Source organism: Protomyctophum parallelum (genome assembly GCF_964188405.1).
Source record: "Protomyctophum parallelum genome assembly, chromosome: 1".
NCBI classification, from domain to species: Eukaryota; Metazoa; Chordata; class Actinopteri; order Myctophiformes; family Myctophidae; genus Protomyctophum; species Protomyctophum parallelum.
In genome coordinates this window covers 67526032-67540182 of record NC_139697.1, presented here as the reverse complement: position 1 = coordinate 67540182, position 14151 = coordinate 67526032, and the positions used below count along the sequence as shown (strand labels likewise).

Here is a 14151-nt window from a genome sequence, read left to right as displayed (position 1 = left end):
AAGCTTGTGCGTGCGTGTGTTGTGGTTATTTCTGGGCAGTAAGTATGCTAACGGAACACATTGAAGAAGCATTTCTATATATACATATTTAGTGTATGTATGTATATATGTATGTAATGTGTGTTAATGTCTCTCTATCATAACTCAAATGAATAGCAGCTGTACAAGGGAGGGAGGGAGGCCCCACCCTGCCTGTCTGTATATGTATGAATGCTAGCCCTGAGCCTATACGCTAGCCCTGTTATTTTAATGTGGGACACACAGTAATGGAGACTGCCTCTTCTCTGTCTGACCAGCTGTGTAACGTCACATCTTCATTATGACATAACCAGTGGTAGAAGTACTCAGATATATATTTTATGTCTGTTTGAAAATGACAGTTTTCTGAAAAAGCTATGTTTCTATGTCAGTCGTTCTTTGATTTTTCAAAAATAGCAGACCTACAAGCTCGTAGCGCGCCACCGAGTGGCGCGCTACGAGCTTGTAGATCTGCTATTTTTAAATGGCTAAAGCACAACGTAATGCTAACACCAAAAGGGGTTCCCGCCTAAAACGGGTTAAGTAAAAGCCTTAATGCCACTATGTAGAAATACTCTTTTACTTGAGTAAAAGTGCAAAAGTATTTGCATAACAAAAAACTCTTTTCATACGTCACTCAATCCACATCCCAAAAATATGTCCATATACTTCCTATGTGACGCATTGTGAGCTTATAGATCGTCCATTTTCGAATAGCATAAGTATAGGGGGCTTAAAGGCTTACGTGATTTATGTACGTTTTGTAATAATAATCTAAATCTGCAAACTATACTTACTAACTAGTGATGAAAGCTGTCGATTGAGTGTACTAGTGGGAGTACAATACTTTCCTCTTGAGATGCAGCAGCGGGGCTCGATGACTACGGGGGTGCTGCAGGAGCACCCCTGAACAAAATATAGGAACACAAATTAGAACCATAATGGAGTATATATTAAAGGTATATTCAGTGATTTCACTCAAAAAACCTTAGGTTTCGTTTTTGGCTGGGACCCAAAGCCTTCCGTCCAATCAGGATAGAGAGTTAAAAACGAAACCTGAGGTTTTTTGACCCCCAGGGGTTAACTGGGGACAGGGAGGAACTCCTTATATGGGCAGCACACTCTATAGTAGGGAGGATTATCACAACAAAACAAAAAAATAAGTGATATTTGAATTAAAGGTATATTCAGTGATTTCACTCAAAAAACCTTAGGTTTCGTTTTTGGCTGTGGGACCCAGCCTTTCGTCCAATCAGGATAGAGAGTCAAAAATTATTAAACCTAAGGTTTTTTGACCCCCAGGGGTTAACTGGGGACAGGGAGGAACTCCTTATATGGTCAGCACACTCTATAGTAGGGAGGATTATCACAACAAAACAAAAAAATAAGTGATATTTGAATTAAGTGAAATCACTGAATATACCTTTAAGTGAAATGACTGAATATACCTTTCATAGAGACGGCACCAGATTTCTCCTCCCATCCACTTGCCTTAAGTTGCTCAAAAGCGCATGAGGCGATTTCACTCCTCCTTCCCGGTACTATAGGAGTGTATTCTGGGAGTGATTGGCCCAAACATATGAACACGCATGGCCGTTGACTATCATTGCACGCGTTCACGTATGAAACGGCGTTCACGTATGAAACGGCGTTCACGTATGAAACGGCGTTCACGTATGAAACGGCGTTCACGTGTCATCGTGAACAATGTGCAATGATAGATAGTCAACGGACCAGCGGCAAGTTCATGTTTTTTTTGGCCCAGCACTGCAATACCGAATCCGGCCACTATGTCCATTTCTCCTCAGTGTTTCCTCTGGGTGCCTGTCTCTATTCATATACTCTTAAGGTTAGAAACCCGCTGAGCTTCCCTCCCCCGGCGGCCATGACTGTGGTCTGCTCACGTATAGTCACACCTTTACGGAATACGGACACATGTGGCATTCAAATGCTAATATGGTGGCTTTTGTTGTAAACCTGCCAGGTAGAGTATACAAGTTGCAGTACAGTAGCTTTTCTTTCTCACTCCCCCCCCCCCCCCCCCCCCCCCCCCCCCGCCACAGTGGGGCGGGGGCACCCCTGACAGTTAGTTGCCGGGGAATGTAAAGTATAGAAAAATGGAAATACCTCAAAAGTACTCGAGTACAGTTTTACTCTACACCACGATAGGGTTGTCCCCTCAGTCTATATATATATATATATATATATATTATATATATATAAATATTTCTTTTATTAATTCCCCCCCCCCCCAAGGACTCGCTATATATACAGTGACCCTTCAATTCTGCCAGTCTATGTCATTGTGAATTGAACATTGTGAATGCTTTCTGATCTCGACCTCACCAATCTGTAAAGGATTGTATGCGAGGGGGAAACGCTGTTTTACACGTTTGTTGATTAAATCAACTAATTGATCAGTGGACACACATTCCTGTGACCATTAATGGACTTTAGAATGTGTTGGCTCAAGGACAGCCAGAGACATAAGAGTCTCTTAACCGTCACACTGGCACTGAGTGAATAGGTAGAGTTCAATTAGTACCAGAGCCCATGCCAAATGTATGGGTCCAATGATCCCCCCCCCCCCCCCCCCGAGTCATTGACTGTCATACATAGACCACCGAGTCCTCATGATTTCACCCATATTTAATGCAACATTTTCTCATGAACTTTCGATTTGATATAACGTAAGAAAATATAAAGATAAAACAAAAAGACGAATGACTTAACCCATTCTGCACGGGAACCCCTTTTGGTGTTTTAACTAAGCATGATGTTATACTTTCTGCTATTGAAAAATAGCAGATCTACAAGCTCATAGCGCGCCACCGAGTGGTGCGCTACGAGCTTGTAGGTCTGCTATTTTTGAAAAATCGTAAAGATGCGGCACAAATCTTTGAATATATATATTCTTTCAGAGCGAACGTTTTTTTTTATTGTGACGCCAGGCCTAAATGGAAAACATATATAAATGATATATTATACATGTATGACAAGACATTTTAAATTATACAATGAATAAGCACAGAAGTAAATTTGAAATGATACACACATGAACTGAAGGTTATTTTATTTAACTACACCTATTTAACTACACCTATTATAAAAAGAAGAAGCAAAATAGCCGTTCTATAAACTTACAACAAAATGTTGTGGGCTGCATATTTATGCATTAAAGTCAAATAATGACAGTTATGTCTAATTAACCATTATAGTGGTCAGGCTCTAGTTACTGCCCTTGACAGAAGAACCCATGAGCAGGAAAAGGCGGTTGTGGGTTTGATCCCCAGCTTTTAACAGGGAGGTTCAAGGTTGGAGTCTGAAGGTCAACTATAGTAACCTCGCCACCACCAGCCGGTGCTATTCATAATATAACACTGGACGGGAACCCCTTTTGGTGTTTTATTTTATCCATCATTTTAAACTTTATCTATTGAAAAATAGCTAATCTACAAGCTCATAGCTCACAAGCTTGTAGATCTGCTATTTTTCGAAAAATCGTGAAAATGTGGCACAAATCTTTGGATATATATTCTTTCAGAGCGAACGTTTTTAACTCAAATATATGCCTCTGGGGGGGGGGGGGGGGGGGTCCCTGGAACTATTTTTTTTTTCAGATGGGGGTCGGCGGCCAAATACAGGTAAATCTGGGGGTCCTTGACATGAAAAAGGTTGAGCACCACCACTGACATAGAAACATAAGGTTTTTCAGAAAACAGAAGCCATTTCTTAGAATCTGCCTCATGGTCTAAATGGGCTAAACTAAACACCAAATAGAAACGTATTGATCATATCAGGAGATAAATGTACTAAAGTAGAGCCCGCAAGAAAGTGGCATAAATAGATGAATGAAACCAATCAGCAGAATGGTGGAGCTGCTCAACTTGAACACACTGAAGGAATGCATAATCTGTTGTGAAAACAGGGTAAAAATAGGCCACAAAATCTAAGAATGGAATTGGCCTGACGTAGTTTTGTGGAAGTAGCAGTCAGCTGGCATGTGATTAATATCTCAATAGATAAGAGGACATAGTAGATGGACAAAGTCCCAGCTGATTAATCCAACTGATCACATTAATCAATTATACAAATAATACATTAAAAAAAATGTGATTTGCCTGGGCCGTGGCTCAGCGGTCCAGGCACCTTGGCTGGTAATCCAGTCTGGCAGTGTGCCGCGGGTTCGACTCCCGATCCCGACGGCCTTTACTGCATGTCTTCCCCCCCCCCATCTCTCCCCCATTTCCTGTCAGCCTACTCTCTGTCCCTCCATGAAATATATAAAATAAAGGCGAAAGCCACAAAAAGACATTTACAATGTTCCGCACAACGCAGTAGATCGCGAACCGCTGTGAGCTTGTAGATCAGTAGCCTCGGAAACCCAGACGTTTTATTTCCTGAGTAGATCAGTGGTAATAATTTTTTAAATATATAGTAATACAGTACACACACACACACACACACACACACACACACACACACACACACACACACACACACACACACACACACAAACGATAACAACAAACAAATACAAAACGCATGTCTCAATTATTTAATGAATCAATAAGGTGATCTTTAGGGAAGTTCGCTGTGTGTGTGTGTGTGTGTGCGTGCGTGCGTGTGTTGCATTCAGAAGTGTGGGGTGCTAGTGAATCACATAATTATGGACAGTAATTATATATCTTACAGGATTAAAGAGTTTGAGTCGTGACTCCCAAACACTTTTTGTTTGTTCAGTATTGAGGTGGAGGCCCCGCCATAACCCATTTTGGGCGGGAACCCTTTTTGGTGTTTTAAGCATTATGTTATGCTTTAGCTATTGAAAAATAGCAGATCTACAAGCTCATAGCGCGGCACTCGGTGCCGCGCTACGAGCTTGTAGATCTGCTCTTTTTTTTTTATCGTGAAAATGTGGCTCAAATTTTTGAATATACATATTCTTTCAGAGCGAACGTTTTTAACTAAAATCTTTGCTTCTGGAAGGTCCCTGGAACAACATATTTTCAGATGGCGGCCAAATACAGATAATTCTTGGGGTCCTTGACATGAAAAAGGTTGAGCACCGCTGACATAGAAACAGAAAACTGTTAGGATTTAGAAGACATTTGTGTAAAAGGTCAGTAGTAGAGTACTTTTTCCACCCGCTGACTGTGTTTAACTTCTTTAAAATGCACACGGTTACAATGGGTATCACGTCGCTTGGGGACATGAAACTTCACTCGCTACATTAAATATCAAATTACATTAGTATTCAAAGTTTAAAATAAAAAAAAACCAAAGCACCCTAGTTAGTTTGTTGTACTGATGATTGCAGTCAGATGGTGTTGATTATGTGGTATTATTATACTCTATACTTTAAATTACGCTTAATTGAAGTTTATATTCAGTTAGATGTTCACATCGTCTCTGTTGGCTGGACACCTTGTACTTCATCATCATCTTTATTTATTCTCGGAAATACAGTTGAGGGCAAGCCCTCATTGTCTCCACCAGGCCGAAGGCATGTGGGGAGAGTATGTTTTGCACTCCGTCCGTCCGCGTGTCCGTGTGTGTGTGTGTGTGTGTCCGTGAACAGCTAATCTCGGCCACCGTTAACCCGGTCGATGCCATATTTTGCACACACACTCCCTGGATGCCAACCATGAACCTCTGCCCCAAACTTTCCAGAACGGCCTGTTATAGCGCCACCAGGAGGCCGCTTTGTGCAAAACAAGTTTTTCAATGCCATATTTTGCACACACACTCCCTGGATGCCAACCATGAACCTCTGCCCCAAACTTTCCAGAACGGCCTGTTATAGCGCCACCAGGAGGCCGCTTTGTGCAAAACAAGTTTTTGCACAGTACACCTACAGATTTTGTCCAAACATCACGCAAATTGGTACACAGTCTCTCTAGAGCCATTCAACGAAACGGGTCTTTCAGATTTATCAGACTCCATCCTGATTGGTTAAGATTGGCTTCCAAAGTTCACAGGAGTGCTCAGTTTCAAACAAAATGCTGCAAATCATGAACACATCGCGTCATTTCCCTGAAATTGTGCACCCACATTCCCACTAGGCCGAGGACGAAATGCCACATGAACAATTTCAACTCAGCCTCAAGGTGGCGCTATAACTGGCCGAAAAGTGTTTTTACCTCTAACTGCACGGATCTGTGGATAACCTGGTGGAGACCTGTGCCCGGAAGGGCACTTTTTCTAGTTTTCAATGTAGCCGAGGTTACAATTCACAAATGCAGTCAAAACTAGAAAAAGTGCCCTTCTGGGCACAGGTCTCCACCAGGATGAGCAGATGTGAAAAATTCCAGGCAAAGGTTTTTCCTTGGCCTCTAGGGAGTTGGCATACAAAGTTATCCACAGATCCGTGCAGTTAGAGGTAAAAACACTTTTCGGCCAGTTATAGCGCCACCTTGAGGCTGAGTTGAAATTGTTCATGTGGCATTTCGTCCTCGGCCTAGTGGGAATGTGGGTGCACAATTTCACGGAAATCACGCGATGTGTTCATGATTTGCAGCATTTTGTTTGAAACTGAGCACTCCTGTGAACTTTGGAAGCCAATCTTAACCAATCAGGATGGAGTCTGATAAATCTGAAAGACCCGTTTCGTTGAATGGCTCTAGAGAGACTGTGTACCAATTTGCGCGATGTTTGGACAAAATCTGTAGGTGTACTGTGCAAAAACTTGTTTTGCACAAAGCGGCCTCCTGGTGGCGCTATAACAGGCCGTTCTGGAAAGTTTGGGGCAGAGGTTCATCGTTGGCATCCAGGGAGTGTGTGTGCAAAATATGGCATCGACCGGGTTAACGGTGGCCGAGATTAGCTGTTCACGGACACACGGACACACACACACACGGACGGACGGACACACGGACGGACGGAGTGCAAAACATACTCTCCCCACATGCCTTCAGCCTGGTGGAGACAACAATACATCAACACAACATTATGAATCAGGATACAATTACAAAGGAACTTTTCTCCCTCTACACGCGTAGAGGGAAAATAGTCTACACCAAAACTACTGAAAACAGCCCATCTACTAAGCTCGCAACGTGTTCACCCCAGAATAGGGACATCTTTGGCGGTTTAATCAGTGGCTCAGGGTTAGAGTGACCGCAGTTCAAACACGGGCTGCCCCAGAGTTGGTGTCGATTGTCGAAGTGTCCTTGAGCAAGACACCGATGTGCTGGTTGGTGCCTGGGTGAATGTGATGTACAATCTATGTAAAGCGCCTTGGATAAAGGCGCTATATACTGTACATTTACCATTTATCAGAGAGAGAGAGAGTGTGTAACTTTACTCAAGTACTGTACTTGATTACATTTATTCTCTACTTAGTATATTTAGATTATTACCAGTAAGACGCCTGAGAGCGAGAGGTCACTGGCCATATATGGAGCGTGTCTTGACTAGTGTGCAGGGGTCGATGAGGTCAGATCGACATATGGAATGTCAGGACAGGTCAGCTCCATATATGGAGATCTAAGGGTGGCAGCGGTGGCAGTGTCTTGAGTCTACAGATGTCACAAGACCTGGGCACAATATATGAGGGCTTTCCCCATGTATGGGCATTTTGAGTGACGAAACATGTATGAGGATTTCGAGTGACGGAACATGTATGGGGATTTTGAGTGACGAAAAAGGCAAGATTTGATAGTTAACATATAGGCTTAATATCTGGGATCTCCATATATGGGCTTGATTGATATTATGATCCCTGATTTACTATCATCCCTGATGATGTCATAGTACTAATGTTTGAAAATGGCAGATCTACAAGCTCACAACGTGTGGCAATGTGACGTGTTGTGTGCTTGTGGATCTGCTATTTTCAAAGAGCATATGTATAAAATAGGGCTGAAGCGGGTTAACGTATGTTTTATAATATAATAATTCATAACCGCAAAGTAACTGGTAAATTATAACTGTACTGGAGTAAAAGTAGCCTACAATATTTTCGTAAAAGTAATGAAAATGACTATATATAATTATATATAGTCATTTTCAAAATGGTCCATTTCCATAATATATATTATATATTATGGAAATACATGCTCTATAGTAAAGAACAGAAATACAGCAACATTGTACTTAAGTACAGTATTTGAGTAAATGTACTTAGTTTCTTTACACCATTGATACGGTAACGTGCAGTGTTGCTTCAGCCAGCCAGCCAGCCAGCCAGCCAGTCAGCCAGCCAGTCAGTCAGTCAGTCAGTCAGTCAGTCAGCCAGCCAGCCAGTCAGCCAGTCAGTCAGTCAGTCAGTCAGTCAGTCAGTCAGTCAGTCAGCCAGCCAGCCAGCCAGTCAGCCAGTCAGCCAGCCAGCCAGCCAGCCAGTCAGCCAGCCAGCCAGCCAGCCAGCCAGCCAGTCAGTCAGTCAGCCAGTCAGCCAGCCAGCCAGCCAGCCAGTCAGCCAGTCAGCCAGCCAGCCAGCCAGCCAGCCAGTCAGTCAGTCAGCCAGTCAGTCAGTCAGTCAGTCCATGTTGGAGGAATGCAGCTGCAGTGAATCACAGATGACTGATTACTGCTCAACTGGTTGATTGCTGTCATGTGAGAGCGTGTCCAGGCTCTGTGTGTGTGTGTGTGTGTGTGTGTGTGTGTGTGTGTGTGTGTGTGTGTGTGTGTGTGTGTGTGTGTGTGTGTGTGTGTGTGTGTGTGTGTGTGTGTGTGTGTGTGTGTGTGTGTGTGTGTGTGTGTGTGTGTGTGTGTGTGTGTGTGTGTGTGTGTGTGTGTGTGTGTGTGTGTGTGTGTGTGTGTGTGTGTGTTTTCACAGAACAATCTGAAAAACACTTGTTCAACTCTTTAAAAAGAAAACCTCTTCTGTTTTCTCCAGTGTTTGTTCAGGTTGTGTTGACATTGTTCCGTTTTGACTTGACTCCTCCTTTTCGGCTGGATTTGGTTGAATATATCTGTCGTTATCTGTTGACTTGTTTCCATTGTGGTCCTGCGTATTAATTATTACATGTATCAACGTAGCATCAAATTATTAACACAATAATAGTACGTGTCACCCGGGCGCCCGCTGGCCTAGCGGTCCAGGCGCATGCCACATATACAGGCTCTGGCCTGACAGCGTGGCGCGTGTTCGAGTCCCGGTCAAGACGACCTTTGCTGCGTGTCTCTCTCCCTCTTTCCTGTCCGTCTTCACTGTAACTATCAATAAAGCTTTTGTATGGCACTGTATAGTAGTATCAAGTAGGGCGTTACATTTACGGGGGGAAAAAAACACAAAATGTTAGAATATGAAGATATAGGCGTTTTTCTCTGGCCCCGACAACGATATGTATTCATGTATGTTGTTTAATATTCATAATTTTTCACTGGAGCTTCCTGTTTTGTCTTTGCTGTCAGTGTCGGTCGGTCCCCCGCGGTAGAAGGAAATCATATCAGGAAGTGAGTTCCTCTGTTTCACATGAGTTCGTTCATATTGTGCAGAGAAAGAAACTCACCCAACACCATTGGTAGAGTACCGTAACCATACGATATACTATACATAGTTATACTTACTGAGATTTATTATGTAAAAAATAGCAATACTACAAGACAAAGTACGATGTAAGAAATACTCTCCTGTATACAAACTTTGACCTGATTTAAAAGTACAAAAGTATTGACATCGATATATACTATAATCTAACTCTTGAGAGTGTACAAGGGTTCGGTTTGCATGCTTCCATGCATGTGTTACAAAGAAACGCATTTGACTAATTTATAACTATAATTATTTTTTACTGTGGGAAGACTGAAATCACAGACTCTGCCCAGTACATCAAAGTCTTTGCTTTGAAACGAGCTCACTCAACTCAAGGCCTTTAAAAAATTCCTTGAATGCTGAATAAGGCACTTCATGCATATTCGGTCTGAAGAAGAATGAGGGGGAAAAAAGAGGCATTCGGTGTTTGTGCTCAGCATTGAGTGTTGAAGTGCTGAAAAAACCAGAATACTTTATTTTAATGACATGTCCTGTTTACCAAATAACTAACTACCATGACCTCTCATTAGAGAATTGATGCAGTTTTGTTTTTTTACTTAATTAGATGAAGATGTCTTCCTCATGAAATACTTATACCTAATTTAAAATACAAATTCCTTTGCCCTTTTCCTTTTTTATTTGAAGAGAGAATGAATCTTTCACAATCAGCCTGACTTTACACCGTTTTTGGGCCTGAAATGTTCTTCTGGTTTTAAGAGGCTGCAGCGGATAGAAATACATTTGTAGATTAGTGAAGAATAGCGTTTGGAACCATAATAATTCAATATATATAGCTCATATTCATGTCAATACTGTTGGACAAGTCACTCAATGTGCCCTGTGTGAGATTGAGATTGGTCACCTGGGGTAGTGGTCTCAACCTATCTGGGGGATCTTACCTTTCGGGGGGGGGGGGGGGGGGGGGAGCCAGCCATGTGTATTGTGACCCTTTATAAAGCAGTTGCAATTGACCATTTGCAGACCGCGGCCATCTTGTCCTGCTGCCTCCTGTAATAACATGTCTACAGTGGATTTTTATGAGACAAACACTTTGAGGACAGAAAGAGAATAATTCAAGCTTTCCGTACAGCTGCGATGTCGGTGAGTTTGACGCTGTGTAAAACAATCAGAGAGGACTTTTCTGTTTGGATGAATGGGCTGTAATGGGAAGTTGCACCTTGTTGGCACCTTGCCATTAACTTATGGTAAGATGGCCGCGGTCTGCATATTATGATCCATTGAATGAAATGTGGTCTTTAAAATAGAGAAAGCTCACAACGCTCACGTGAGAGCTTTATCGGCTATTTTCTGGGCGCAACCCAGCACTCTTTAGCTAGTGGAGAGATGCGGTGTAACGACATGGACATGGAACGCAAAATACTACTTGTGTTCAAGTTCAGGAGACTTTGGGGGGGAAAAAAAGCAATTCTCCTGAATGCTGCCGTCTGGGTATGGCATGGAAAGGAGTGGCATTTGCGTTTCTTTCACCGTAGTAAAGTGCAGTTGTTTTACAGACGGGTAAAAGGGCAGGGGCTGAAGCCCCCTTTGATGTCTGTGTGCACGTCCCTGGTGGAGACTAGGGGCTCCATTTTCGTCACCGCTAAACCCTTTATCCCTAAACTTCTTTGCCTTTTTTTTTTTTTTTTTTACTATTTTGCAAAACATTTTTGAATAGTTAAAATGGCCAGTCTACAAGCTCCCAACGTGTCAATGTAGATTGGCTAGTTGAACTATTCAAAAATGTTTTTCAAAATAGTACAAAAAAAAAAAAAAAATTAGGAAAACAAAAGGCAAAGAAGTTTTAGGGATATTAAGGGGTTTAGCGGTGACGAAAATGCAGCCCCTAGTGGTTCAAATCCTCCGTGGTGCGTCAGGCTCAGCTGTGCGCTCCAACAAACACAATTGACCGTGTTCAAGGCTGGGGAGAGCCAGGTGGCGAGCGAGGCCATTATCTGGTCCATGTCGGGGGGGGGGGGGGGGGGGGAACCCCAGATTGATGATATGAATTTGGCTGCGGACACCACAGATTGCGTAAAAAAAAAAAAAGAGGCAATGATTCAAGCTCATGCACCACGATACTGCGCATTTCAAGCTTGTATATTGGCTGTTTCGCATTGTGAACCTAGGTAGAGTGGTTAAGCTGATTTCTTTTTCATGCTATCGATGTATGTCACGATATCTGTTGAGTGTGTGTCACCAGCGTATCTCAAGAACCACACGACCTTGGTTCTTGGTCAGTCGTTCTCTAACATTTTCATGTCAAGTTTGTCTGACTGTCTTTCACTCTGTTAGCAAAATAAGGTTAGGAATGATGGGACGGTTTTTATTCGACCGGACAGTAATGATCGTCGGGTACTATAGGGTGCTTCTGTGTAGAGAGAGAGATGATTCACTTTTGGATAGAAAAGGTTGAAGGTCAACCTTTTTTTTTGGCATATCGGTTGGATATAGGCGTTTACCTTACCGGCCAAGGACAGATAAACTCACATGATGGACACCTGGATATTCTGTGAATTAATGTATTGAATGATATATGTTTTACCACTGTGAGGCCTATGGCAAACCACAGTATTCTATTACTGTGGTTCCCAAACACCCACCTGTGGGACACAGACACATCTTTATGAGTACTTATTTATTTATTTTTGTTTCCGACATTTTAGTTTATAATTTTATTTAAAAAGAAAACCAAAAACATTCCCAAAAAATTTCATGAATTAAAATCTAAATTATTATTTTTTTCTCTGTAATTTCATGAGGAAATCAACGAAAAATCGAAGATCTACAAGCGTTGTGAGCTTGTAGATCTGCTTATTTTCACTAGTTTGGGTCCTGGGTAAAACAAACATCTAACTTCTCTTTTGGGTCACGTGCTTTAAAGTTTGACCCTATTGTATTTTTACCCTATTCTATAATAATCTATTCTTCCTGTGTGTTAATCTCGCAGTGCTATTGTGAGCGTTTATCAGAGCTGAGTGAGATAGGCCTTTACTATATCAGTTATTCCGAGCAGTTAATTTTTAACATTTTTCTCTTGAGTTGTTTAATATGTTACTACTATATATAGGCCTACAGACTGTAGTGCAGCCCTCAGAGTTGCATGTATGAAAATACCGCCTCTCTGGAAGATGGTGGACATTCTGTGTAATTTCGGTGTGTATATATACACACACACACACACACACACACAGTGGTGAAAGAAGTACTCAATTGTTTTACTTAAGTAAAAGTACCAATACTGCAATTTAAAACGACTTCGTTAGGCCTACAAGTAAAAGTACGGAATTGAAAATGGACTTAAAGTACTAAAAGTAAAATTGTGCAGAATGTGCCATTTCACAAGTTAAAAATGTGTACAAAATCTATAAAAAATGGCCGTAATGTATAGGGTTGAAGTGGTTAATGTATGTTTTCTAATCAAAATTAAAATCGCCAAAGTAACTAGTAACTAAAGTTTTCAAATAATTGTAGTGGCGTAAAAGTACAAATTGTGTCTCTGAGATGTAGTGGAAGTAGAAGTAAAAGCTCGATTACAGACATGCACACAAAGCCACACGTTGAAATGTGTGTTTATGAGAGAATTATCACACCTGTGTGAAGTGAGGGGCGCTCTTATCGTCGTATACGTCATCGTCGCCGACTTCTTCTTACTGACTATTGAGAGTTGGGGGTTGCTACGCTACGCGTTGTTTGTGTTTACACTAGGACGTAAAATTGTCCATTCATTGTCAATGGGAATTCAACGCATTCCGGGCGGGAACCCCTTTTGGTGTTTTAAGGATTATGTTATACTTTAGCTGTTGAGAAATAGCAGATCTACAAGCTCATAGCGCTGCACCAAGTGGCGCGCTACGAGCTTGTAGATCTGCTATTTTTGAAAAATCGTGTGGCGCAAATTTGGAATATATATTCTTTCACAGCGAACATTTTTAAGTCAAATCTTTGCTTCTGGGAGGTCCATGCTGGAACTACATATTTTCAGATGGGGGGTCCTTGACATGAACGACTGACAGAAACATGGGGTTCTTGTGAAAACTGTCACTGATTTAGAAGGCACTTGTAGAATCGTCCTCGGGTCTAAATGGGTTAATGTTTGTGTGGCCCAATTAATTTACATTCAGTAAAAATGAACAAACCATTTGTATAAAATCAAATCACACCCGTGTGAAGTGAGCGAGGGGCGCTTTTATCATCATCGTACATCATCTCATTCTTTTATCATCATCGTACATCATCTCATTCCGGCCAGTCACTATTTGCGTCCTCGCCATCGTCATCAATGTTTGCGTTACGCAACGTTTGTGTTTATTTACACTGTGACGTAAAACTGTACATTCTTTGTCGACGGGAATTTAATGTTTGTGTTGGACCGTGTTTGTGCACCACTCTCTCTCTCTCTCTCTGTTTCTGGCACAACAGCGCCCCTACTGGTACTAATAGTCATACTGGTGCTCATTAACCGACACATAGGTATGTGAACACGGCCATTGCAGAAGCAAACGTCACAACAACCATACGCGCCGTGCATGGTGTGTTTGCATCCCAAAGAGATTTCCATTTTCCTCGCTTAAACGTTCCCGTCGTCCCAAAGTCCCCATTTCTCTGTGCTCAGTGGGAGGGAGGAGGCTTCGGAGGAGGTATGAGCTGTCATGGCA

At 42.1% G+C, this 14151-nt stretch overlaps 1 protein-coding gene across 1 annotated transcript in view; it reads left to right on the top strand.

The window, feature by feature from the left end:
- Nucleotides 1–14151, top strand: part of LOC310854610 (uncharacterized protein) — a gene marked incomplete at its 3' end in the record, with an annotated part of 33170 nt that overhangs the window by 3419 nt on the left and 15600 nt on the right. The window lies entirely within an intron of this gene.